The sequence below is a fragment of the Thermobia domestica genome, chromosome 1 (assembly GCF_964235325.1).
Source record: "Thermobia domestica chromosome 1, izTheDome1.hap1.1, whole genome shotgun sequence".
NCBI classification, from domain to species: Eukaryota; Metazoa; Arthropoda; class Insecta; order Zygentoma; family Lepismatidae; genus Thermobia; species Thermobia domestica.
This window is the reverse complement of record NC_137454.1, coordinates 278661163-278674285: the sequence shown is the minus strand read 5'-3', so window position 1 is coordinate 278674285 and position 13123 is coordinate 278661163. Positions and strand designations below refer to the sequence as shown.

The 13123-nt window shown below is 38.9% G+C and overlaps 1 protein-coding gene across 6 annotated transcripts in view; it reads right to left on the bottom strand.

Annotated features, from left to right (window-relative positions):
* The window catches only part of LOC145661112 (extracellular matrix organizing protein FRAS1-like), a 3375101-nt gene that overhangs the window by 2297381 nt on the left and 1064597 nt on the right, over window positions 1–13123 (bottom strand). The window lies entirely within an intron of this gene.

Here is a 13123-nt window from a genome sequence, read left to right as displayed (position 1 = left end):
AGATGAATATCCGATGAATTCGGTTTCTAATATATATTATTTTTCTTGGATCGTTCTGTTGCGGAAAATATTATTTCACGAAAAAGAGTTTCTTGTGTTTCCAATGCGAAACCCCTTGGAATAGAGTGGGCAATGGTTCAATCAAAAGCTTTAAACCTATTCTCAGAAATAACGATGCGAGTGGGAACGCGAGGGCATTTTCAAGCGGTATTTACGATCGCTAACAACTAACTCCAGAAAAGCGTGTACCGTAAATGCATTGCAGCAATAGCCACAAAACTGAACTTTACTGTATTGTAATATACCCAGGGTTCGTCATCAGTTATGCTGGTTTCTAGTAGCGTCTTCAAATACATTCTGTATGATTTAAATTATACAGGCTGTATGTTCTCAGTTTTCCAAACCAGTATAAATATCCTAACTATATATAAAACTACATGAGCTGACATAAATTATTGAGCACTTCCTGTAGGGCCACAATTATTAAATTTGGCACGATTGTAGCTTTCCGGAACTAACTGGCAGGAAAATTGCCAAAAGTGAATATTTTTAATTTTTAGGGGGTCTAAAGAGGGGATGAAGAATTTTCCCATATTATTTAAATGGGTCTTTTTTGGACCTGTAATCTCATGTTCTGGGTATTTGGAATAAAAAGATGAAATTCAGTGTGCTTGCACGTTTCGTTAGCCCTACCTAAGTAAATCAGTAAATAATAAAAAATTCCAACTTTAGAGTGATTTTGTTTATAGGGTACTGAAAAATCTTACCCATGTTATTTACATGGGACACCTTTTACACCACCAAATTATTAAGCACTTCTTGTAGAGCTAGAATGATTAAATTTGACACGATTTTAGCTTTTTGAGACAAACCTACAGGAAAATTGCCAATAGTTAATATTTTCAATTTTCAGGGGATCTAAAAAGGGGATGAAGAATTTCCCCGTGTTATTTAAATGGGCCTTTTTTTGGACCTGTAATCTCATGCTTTAGGTACTTAGAATTGGAATAAAAACGAAATTTGATATGCTTGTATGTTTCCGTTAGCGTCACCTACGTTAATCATCAGAAATAGAAATTTCCAACCGTAGAGTGCTTTTATGAGGAACTGAAACATCTTTCCCATGTTATTTATATAGGACGTCTTCTACACTCCAAAATGTTTAGGCACTTCCGGTGGGATTAGAATGATGAAATTTGGCATGATTGTAGCCTTTCAGGACTAATCAACATAAAAATTGCCAAAAGTAAATAGTTTTAATTTTTTAGGGGTTTAAAGGGGGAGTGAAGGAATTGCCATGCTATTGAAATGGGCATTTCTTTGGGATATAAAATCTTATCTTTTAAACAGTTGAAATAGAAAAAGAAATTATAGAACTGTGGGTTGAAGAGATGCGAGGCCGTAGGCCGAGCAAAGATAGTGTGTGAGAGCGAAGCCACCCGATGGGCAGATTCAGGAAATATGAAAAGCAAGTTTACGAAATTCACTGTTGATGCAAAGGCCGATATATAAGAAATGCCAGGCCGTAGGCCGAGCATACATGGGGTTCTGGGGGGCCCGCCCCAGCTAGCCAAACGCTAGTTTATTTATAAAAATGAAAAGAACTGAATAAAATTATTTGTTTATAAGATTGCATATAAACCTGAGAATAAAAATAAAGATTACAGAAATAAGACGTTACGTAACGAAGACGTTAACCCTCTCGTCCGTCGTGTCATACTTCGTAACGCAAAGCCGAACCCTCTCTCCTTCTTTGCCGCGTTACGTAATATGTGGCAATTTCACGCCACGCTGCCACTGAATCGTATAGGCCCAGCAGAACAGATGGCTTTTCTCCCTTCATTTGCATGTGGGATGACTTCCCTCGGCAATCACAACCGATAATGATGGTGCTGATATGGTGTTCCACACGAAAGTAGGTCTTTGATTCAGAGGTTCCTGCATAGTACCTGCATAGTACGATAGTTTGCCATTGCCTTCCATGCAATGCAAATGAAGTCCTTCAGTTTCACGTGGAATTCGAAGCGCTTGTGCATCTACGGGGAATCGAACCCGGGACTATTTGATTACAAGCAAGACATATGAAATGGAACGAAAGGAACACACCATGTCTGGTTTTTCGTTTAGTTTGTTCACATTACTTCTTAGCAGTGGCGGCTGGTACTATATGTTGCATGGTTGTGCAACCGGATATTTTTTTAATACTAAGGATATTAGGTATTAAAAAGGTATTAGGTATTAGATATTCTATTTTTAGGTATTAAAGTAGTGTATCAGTAAAAAATAAACCTTTGCTCTTGGGCGCAAGACAGTATTGATGCATTTCTAAAAAATTGAATTTAAAAAAAAACTGAAATAAAGAGAGAGATTTACGTTTCCAGTGGCAGCGAGAGTTGCCACTGGAAGCATTAACGTTGAACATACAGCGGCGAGCGCCTATCACTTAACATGAGGTGCCTGTTTGCAGTTGCAGCTCGTTGCGCAACTGGTGTGTCGTCAGCTTCTGTAATAGTTACGAATTCCTCCGCTTGGCAGCGCTTGACTCAATTGATAGGGTAACATACAGACGCTTGGAAGATAGAAGTTATTCACAGAACAAACTCGCAAAGAACAAATACGCGTCTAGTGGTAGTATTGTTTCTTTCTTTCTTAATATCGGGGGAGTTTTGCCCTCCTAAGTTGGGTGGTTGTGGTCCTAAGTATTCATTATGATTAAAACAGAGGAATTATCAAAATATAAAATAATTCTGTATTTTAATTTTGTGCTTGTATCGGTGCAGTTTTTAAGAATGTTTACTGCCTCAAGAACTGTCCCTATCGGTTCTCTTTCAAGCAAGATGTTTTCCTTTTTTCTGGGGGGGGGGGTATTGTCATATTACCAGCCATGAAATCAAGAGATTCCAACATGGAACACCAGGAAGTATGTATAAATGTAGTCAACAAGACTTAATACTGTATTTATGATATTTCTTCCCACTCCACCCAGTTAAGTAATTTGTAATTAATTTCTCATCAATACTTTTAATGGCCATATACTAAAGAAGATGATGGGAATGAACGAAATGTTAAAATGAAGAAAGTGGGAGGAAACACACGGTATACGGTGTTCGTCCAACACGAAGCCCACTAGACACGATCTGGGATCGAACCAGGGGCCGCAAGTAATTTACAATATAGGAAATAATTTGTGACACTGAAAGAATAATAATCTTACTATGCACAGAAGAGATTGCTTGATTTTGAACACATATTATTTTTGTGTTTAAGAGGTTTCTTGATTTTGTTTTCACAAAATTTCTCCAATTTAAAACATCGCTACACTTAAGAACTGAAATAAAGAAGACACAATAGTCAAATGTACATATAATATGATGTACAGAATGAATGGTAAACCAAATCAAATCAAATCAACATTGATAATAGCAGAAATATCTAGTCCTTGCAATCGCAGTTCGTTCTTTTTTTTTCTACTTTGAGATATATACCTATCATTCCCAATAGAGAAATTCCTATATTCAAGATATTTTTAGCATCAAATTCAGTGATTTCGAATTCATGGTTAATTCCCATCGATTGAAAACTAACAAATCATTCCAAATATTAATATTTAGTAAATCATGTCTCGAAGGAGAAAAAGTCCTATCACTGGTCTAATTCCTAGCTCTGTGTCTTTCATGCACATGATCCCGTGTTCGATTTCCGGCGGAAAGCATAAAAAATTAATGTCAAATCATTCACTTTCAATAATCATCTGTCTTCTTTAGCCTCATTTGTTGGAATGTTAAACTATTTTTTTAATTATTATTTTCGAAGGAAAACATCTTAGATTTCATGCTTCTTTATAGTAGAACAGCAGACAAAAATACATGGTTACTGAAAATGGACTTTTTGTCCCTTATATTCATACAAAGAAATGCTAACAAAATGCGTATTATCGGAGAGACTATTTCTGTACCCTAAAGAAAATAAAGCGGAAAATATTTCCGGTGGCGATGCTTTTTATTCAGAAGAAACTTGGCGAGCAGCATTTCAGATTTCAATGAAGACATAGAAAAATTTGAAGTTCGAAAAGAACAAAGAAAGACCTTTTATTTTAAAATAATGCATAGCTTATTTAATTAAATAATTTTTGTTTAACTGCTTGCTTGAATATATGCAATTTCCTTGCTTTTTTCTTCTTTTGGGTTAACGCCATCATTCATGGCTTACAGCACATATATATATTCAATTTATCTCTTGTTCAGTAACACGAGTGTAGAAGTTTTGTACCTGGGTATATAAATAGTTTATGAACGTACATTTATAGTGGTTGTTTCAAATAAAGAAAATAGCTTATATATTAAATCAATATTAGAGAATACACTTCAATCAATAAATATACAAATATAGCTTTAAAAGACTTCCCTCTTCATATTTCCTGAATATTTTTTGGATAAAACTCAAGAACGCTGGGGGAGGGAAACACTTGCGCGCATCTACATACCTTTGATATTGCAACCGGTGCTTCTACAGACTACGAACCACTACTACTTCTTAGTCATTTTCGCGATCCTAACACTACCACGTTGGAAACATTGGAAACATCACGCTACAAAAATCGTTTTACAGGATTGAGCAAGTAGACACAGGACAGGACGAAAAACAGAACAACAAATTAAACTAGATAATTGTACGATATCAAGGATAGTAACCTGGATAGGATTGTGACCTATACCACAACAGCAACCCGCTATATCAACTATTTAATTTTCCTCCCCAACGTAGAAAAGGTACCCACTGTTTCCAGCTAATCTAACATCCCGATATTTGTCTGGGGCGAATTGGTAATGCCATTCACATTCTTGATGTTAGTTCACCGCTTGAAACTCACGTTTAGCAGAGTACATTTCTGGGCAGATTTCACTCCGTGTTTCCACACTTGTGAATCACCCAGTTGCACGTGTCATGCTCTGCCGACACTGCAGAAGTTTTCCTAGATCATTCGGTTACAAATTCACTACATTTAAAACACAGAACGTCACTGTTGGCCATCGTCCGTACCTGGCGATTATGGAATCACACACAACGGGCATGCGAGTGTCTCCCATTTTGTATTTGTTTCAGATATCGACTTAATACACACAAATTGTTGTTACAGGTAGAAAACCCATCCATTTCTATGGGGCGCGGTGGCTCAGCGGTAGAGCATTCACCTGCGGTGCTTGGGGTCCCTGGTTCGATCCCCGCTAGCGCCGTGTAGACTTTGTAGTGGACAAACACAGTGCTAGTGGGTTTTCTAGGGGTTATCCCGTTTCCTCCCACTTTCTTCATTCCACCATTTCACTCATCTCTCATCATCCGTAACCGGCATAGCCGTGGGACGTAAAACTTAAAGATTTCATTTCCTATCCATTTATATCACTTAAAAATAGCTTTCATTGGGAGACTACCTGGGAATCCCTACGTTCCTTTGGGCAATCCCTTGAGCATACATTATAGGGTTCCACTACATGCATATTTTACTAGAGGAAGTATGATGTATTATACTGTTTTTTTTTTTTTTTTATCGCTGCTCTTTTCACAATATTGGCGTCCGAAAGTCATTTTCCCACGGTTTCGGCACATTGCATGTCCAAATGTAATCTCATTACCGACATTCCAAGAGGACTCTTTTCCTTGTCTCAGTTTCAGAAAAAAAACTTTAGATGAATTTAAAGAGTTATATTGCAACACCATATATATACAGCGTTTTATTTCTGAAATAGTGATGTCGGCACGCTGGACCTAAAAGGTTCATAATTTTCAGGGTATTATTATTAGTAGTAGTAGAGCAACCCACATTATGCTTTATTTTTTCCAAATTATGCTTTATTATGGTTTATCATAAAACTCATGTAATTTATAATTTATAGAAAGAAAGCAAAAATAAATAAGAACGAGTAAAAAGGAAATAGTCGGAGAGAAACGCAACTATTTCAAATTAATTTTCATTGCATAGAAAAGATTATTTTTCTTACTTCATTCAATCGGCCTTCAGCATTAGCCGGAAAACAGACATGCAGACAGAGCAGAAGATTGAAAGAATCAACGAAACTGCAAACACATTGAGGAGAGCTTTCCCACCGCCAGGAAATCGATCTGCTGAGGTATGGACGCTTCATCGCTCGAAGAACGCCATACGAAGTTACAAAAAGGACAAGATTTGTAACATTAATCTTTTTACCTCTAAAACTCTGTCGCGCAAAATCTCTGTGTGCGAGCTCATCCTATTTGCTTTACTTCATCACCGAAAAAACAAATTAATATGAGGAACAAGATATCCAATATGTAAAAAGACTGTTTTATAAAACTTTGGATAATTGAGAGTACTTAGAAGATACCCTCGACTTCCTCCCAAAAAGAGGGAAGTCGCCGAAAACATCGCCCTCACAGAAGAGAAGGGAAGAGACGATTGCTAGCCAACTATGATGCTGGGACCCCGACTCCTTATTGGTCACCGCACAGGACTGATCTTGTAGCAATTTTGATGTCCAATGAATTAGAGGACTTTCCATTCTTCTTTATGGAGTAAATAAGTGCCACCGAACAACTTCTACAGACTGTGAACTGTGTTAATAGTGAAGTGTTTGTGTGAGTGTTGGTGCCAATTACGACGAACTGGAATGGAAAACTTATAAGTCCGTAAGTAGTAATCATTTATTGACATACATCTGACTCTGTTGCAGATTCTCTACAAATGCGTATAACTCTGATCTCCCGTCTGAATGTCTTTTTCTAGGCTAGGTGTTGTTTTCAGTCCGACATTAATCAAAATTTTCCTAGAAACTAAATCCGAAATTAGATTCATTTTAAAAAACAAAGGTACTCGCATTGAACCTCACACACTACCTTTGCTGCTTAATAATGAATGTTTCCTTTTGCTCATATTTTCCTCCACGAATTTTCTGTACCTTTTATTTACTCAAATAATCTCCCGAGTAGAATAAACTTGAGAATACGTTCTAGATTTGTAGGTATGGAAATTTCATCTGGAAAAGAGCGTTTAGTGTGCGCTATGCCTCTGAGCCCGGGTAAGCCTCAGTAGCACAGTCACACAACGTAGTGCCGAAACCCGCTCTTACCCTAGTGGCCCTAAACACACACAACGTGGTGACGAAACGCCGGTCTTCTAAGGCTATGAATTGAACTAGTGGCTACAGACACACAACGTAGTGCCGAAATCCCCTCCCCAGGCCCACATATAACGTCATGTCAAAAACGTCGTACCGACTCGAACCAGTGGCCCTCCACACTTGATGTTACAACCCGATTCTTTCGAAAGGAATCGAACAGAGACCTTTAGGATCATTATATGTGATGGTTTCCACGAATACACACTCTATTGCCGTTCTAAGATGTTATCCCAAGGTACCCTTACTCCTTTTGGTAGTGCACTCAGCTTTTTATACATCTTCATGTCGCTTAATGTTTAGCTCATTGTACATATGTTTTGTAATCACATTGTGATTATAGGAAGAGATCTTACTGACCTACTCGCCTCACACACTGTAATCGGCTTACTTACTTCCTTGTTGTTATTAGTAGGACGACTACAGAGATAAGCATCGTATGCCAGTCTCTTAATGGGTCATTGTCCGCATATCGGCAGACTCGAAGCAATCCCTCGGTGGTTTACTGGATGATATCCACTTGCTAGCGATAAGAAATCGTAAGCACCTATAGAAAAACCCCAAGGAGCTAAGAGAGGCATTTGCTCTTCGTTTGCGCACTAAAACAATTTGTAGGCAGCCTTTTTCTTCCCCATAGTCATCCGATATGGCAGACCAAAATAATGGTGTAAATAGTGGGAACGTGTTGAACCAGAATGTGGTTCCCCCAAGTAATCAACAAACCCCACCAAACCCAACTCCACTTATACTCCACCGGTAGTTTGTGTTCACAATGCAGCTTTTCGCTATCCGACTTTTGATGCGGATAAAGATGATATTCAGGATTTTTTTTTAAAGAAATGGAAGATGTTATTTTACTAAAAAACATTACCCAGAACCAGGCGAGACATGTAGTAGTGTCATGTTTTACAGGTAAATGTAGACATCAACTTCGATTTCTTATTAAGCGCAATAACTTGGAAAACGCTAGCTATAATGAATTCAAAAATGCTGTCATAGAAGCTTTCAAACGCGCTAAAGACAAACTTTCTATCTTTGAACAACTCCATGACAGAGTACAAGGTGAAACCGAATCAGTCCGTAACTATGTTTACGAGAAAATGAGTCTTTTGGATAAATGTGATAATTTGTCTAATGAAGAACAATGTTCATTCACTAAATGTGCCTTTTGCCTTACTATTTGGACAGGATTGGTTTTCATGCCTTTGACGATCCAGACGAGCTTTTGGAGGTTCTAACACAAATTGAACTAAACAAAAATCGTCTAGAACGCAGACAGGCCAAACCATTAGAAGATAAAGTCAAAGCGGCAATCAAAAAGAACTTGCGTCTTTAAAAACAAACTCTTTTACAGAGTCTATTGACACTTTTGTAGACACGAACCCCACACCCACCAATAGAACTAATCCTCCACTAAACAACACCCGTAGTAAAAATACATTTAAATATAAAGGCAAGCCTAACCATGGTATTTTATCTTCGAACGATTCACAGCAAACACCACCCTCCAATCAGGGAAAAACGGAGGACCTAACGGCCAAAATTGATAAATTGCAGAAAGACTTAGAAGGCTTAACTCTGTCAGTAGCCTCAACCACGGCTTACAATAAAACTACACCTTCTGTGAGAAATGCAGGACAGAAAGGTCAATTTAGAGGTAAACCTAGGAAATTTCGTAAAGGTAGAGTACACAACCAGTATCCTTCTTATCACATCACCCCTTTCCCTCCAGGTTATTACACCTATCCGTACATGCCCTATCATCCGCAATCTATGGGTATGGGATCATCACCCCAACCTATGATGATGCAAACCACCACACAACCAAGTGGTAGTGGACAATTGAATCCCAATGCTAAGGGCTTCTACCCCCACCCATCTTTGACTTACTCGCCGGCTTTAAACTAGCTACGGGTAAGACAGTTGAGGAAAGTCTTACCCCGAGCTCTCCTCCCCCTTCCACCTTCGAACAACGGTCCACAGGTGTACAACGTACACCACATGCACCTCAAGGGAATCAAACCAATACCATTTGTCCTGAAAATAGAAATCCACGTGGTCGATTCAGACGCAAACCATGTGCTCAAACCCTTCACATACCACTGATAGCAAATGATGAGATTATGCGTATACCACTACAAATTGGTAGAAATGACATTCATGTCATCTATCTCCATCATTGATAAACATCTTGTCCCCAAGTCAGCCAAGCGTTATCTAATTGACACCACTGTAGTAGGTATCTCTCAGGCCCCAGTACAGCTTAATGAAGTTGCTGTTTTACGCCTTAGAATTCATGATTACACCTTCCACCATCGCTATCATCTCGTCGACCGCTTAAGTGTACGTCTGATCCTTGGTGTTGATTTTTTCCGACCACATATGGCACAGGTAAATATGGAATCGAACACCTTGACGCTCACACGTCATGGCAAACCCCCGCCAGGGGCATTTAACACAACACCTCCCGTTAGTTTATCTGCATCTGTGTATAACATCCTTTTAAATGTTTCGAAACCATATTTCACCTTAGGTCAACGAATGAGGTTGTTACCCCGATCTCGTATGGAGTTCAGCTCCGACTTCTCAACGGAGACACTGGCGTTGACCATTGCACTGAACCTGACCCCCGAGTTTTTGCGAAACATGGTATTCTCATACCCCATGCATTATTGAATAACGAATGCAACTACATCGAACTCATCAACCCCAGACAGAAATGTATACTTTACAGCCTTTGTTATTTATTGGAACTGCAGATGAGGTGGTAATTGCTCCTCAAGATAAGGAATGTTACTTGTAATTTGACCCCATCTATGTCAACTTGCCTCTTTTAGAAGGTCAACGTAATTTTGACTCATCTAAATTACAACTTGGACCGAACGTTTCTTCTGATACAAAAGACAAGATACTTAAATTATCGTATCAATATGCAGATACTATTACTGCCACTATTGGTTCCGTACCAAATTTTCAGTGTAAATTTCAAATGAAAGAACATTCGATTTTTCGTGGTAAGAGTTATGTAATTCCTATTGCCCTCCAAGATGAAGTCCGTGACTACATTAATAAAATGTTGGAAGCCAAAATTATAGAAAGATCGACTAGCGCATACAGATCGCCTATCGTTTCTTCGCAAACTCTCAGGAGTGATTCGAAAAATCATTGACCTCAGGGAAATTAACAAGTCAATTGTTTTCCAAAGCGTGCAACTTCCTCCTATCCAGAACATTGTTCAGAAACTTAGTGGTCATAAATTTCTGACGTTTCGATGTCACCATTTCCATTTGGACCTTCATCCTTCATGCAGAAAATATACTGCCTTTGCTATTCCCAACCTTGGAGTTTTTGAATATTCTAAACTTCCTCAAGGTCTAAACGTATCTCCTGCATTCTGTAATAAATTTATGAGTTTCGTTTTCTCGAATTTGGAACCTCAGTTCATCGAATACTATTTCGATGACATTGTGTATTCAAGCGGTTCGGAATAACAAGCTTTAGTGACATTAGAAAAACTGTTTAGACGTTTTCGCGTTAGTGGACTTCGTTGCAGTGTTGCTAAATCTAAATTCCTCTTCGATCAGTTAGATATATTAGGCTATACTATCTCTCAAGAAGGACATAGAATTAGTGAGAAATTGATAAATGCAGTGAAAACGTACCAACCCCTTAAAAGCACCCGCCAACTTAGACAATTGTTAGGTTTAGCCAATTACATGCATAGAGGAATACGGGACTATGCCAAATATGTAGCCCTTTCCGTCCACTCCTACGTACAGGCGCTAAATTCCAGTGGTCCCCAGAAATGCAGTCCGCCTTTGAAACGATCAAAGACAAATTGGTCTCTTCCGAAGTACTAAAGCCCTATAAAAGAAATAAACCTCTGTGCGTATATACGGATAGCTGTGAGACCTGTCTGGGCTTGATTCTCTAGCGGAAAGAAAGCGAGACCGACACTGAATTTTACCCAATAGCCTACTTCTCACGTTTGTTAACACCTAATGAACTGAAGTTGTCTATTCTTCATAAGGAGTTTTTATCCATTATTGCAACCTTTATGGCATTTAAAATCTATTTGCTAGGTAGGAAATTTACTCTTTGTTGTAACAATAAGAGTTTAACTTACAAACTGCAAAAGAACTGAATTCGTAACTTTTACGCTGGTACATGACTATCAGTGAATTTGAATTTGATGTTACACTTATTAAAAGTATGGACAATTACGCAGACCCCCTCTCACGTTACACTATCCGCCCATGCGATGCCGAAGATGTCACATTTGAACGTCTTGCATAAGAAAATTGCTTTGTTTTGAAAACAAAGAAAACAAAAGGCATCCCAGATTTTCAGTTTTTGGACCCTGTAGATGTCGTAACAGCGCAGAGAAACGATTCATATTTTGGTCCGATGTACAAATTGGTGAAAGACGATCAACACCTCGTAATCCAACCGAAGCAAGAGCGTTGCGAAGCTTCAAAATTCTTGATGACAAGCTTTACAAAATTGCTCCTACACTAATTGTGAAAGATACCTGTTATGTATTCCGGAGAGCCTCAGAGAAGAAGCGTTTAATCTCATACACACGCTTTCTGAACTTGGCAATCAGGGTGGACAACAGAAAACATACGCGTTAGCCCACTCTCGTATCTTTTTTCCGCACATGCGTGAATATCTAAGGGGAAAAGTTCGACTTTGTGAATCTTGTTTGTTACACAAACGAAACTCCAATCAGAGAAAATTATATCCTCAAACTTATGCAACAAATGAACAGCCATTCTCCAAGCTTATTTTGGATGAGATAGGTAAATTACCGATCACAAAACACGGGAATACCTACATCTTAATTGCTTCTGACCTGACCACCAGATATTTGATTACTATCCCCATCCCAGATGTGAAAGCAAACACAATCATAGAAGCGCTTAGAACACATGTGTCTCTAGTATACGGGTATCCTCGCGTGTTAAAACTTGATAAGTTCCCTAGTCACTAAACCAAAATTTTCAAGGAATTTGCTGAAAAAATACTCTATCCAAACAGAGTATGATACAACACAAAACCATAACAGTATTGGTTTATGTGAGAAATATTGTGACATTTTACAATCATCCATTAGACATTACATAAATATAGATCGCAATGATTGGGATGAGATATTACCTGCTATCACATTTCCTATTAACACGTCTGTTAATTCTAATACTGGAGATAGCGCATATAGACTTCTTTTCCCAGAACAACATTTGATGTCAAATTCCACACTTGCACCGACCCCGAAGACTATACCAAGCGTCTCAAGTTATTACAACAAATTCGAGACGAGTCGCAAGAGAAACTTCAGAATGTATTCCAGAAAAGACTATATACTTTTCACCCTAGTCCCCGATCACATGACTGGCATTGGTGATCCTGTAGCCATACTAGATGTGACGCCTAAAGTTAATGTGCCACAATTTTTGGACTATACTTATAAATTCCGTGGACACATTATTGGCAGATATCATTGCCACAACAAATACCTCGTTCGTTATGTCAATGGTACAGGTATCCAAATCGAGGAGGAGATTGCAGTAGAACGATTGAAAAAACTACCTGCAAACCCCCCTGCTACCTCACTTGGCAAACCACAAAACGCTCAGCCTGCGAGTGATGCACGAGGGATGTCCACAGACTCCGTGGACAGAGCTCGGCTTCTAAAACTACAGCGAGTCCAGGGTCAATGGCAAACTGTGTACCCCATGGTAACCGCAAACTTGATATCAACCCCTCCCTGTGTTTTACCCTCGCCTCATTCCTGTTGTGTAGCCTTCCCCTTGTAGCTATGCACCCCGCCTCTTCACCCTCCAGTGCAAAAGGGTATTCAGGCAATACTCAGCGGAAACTGGTGTGGAAAAAGAGTACTGGAAGAGAAAGCGGGGAATCCACCCTTTCCCCCACCCTGATCGAGTGGTTTGATCAACCACACCTTCCCAAAT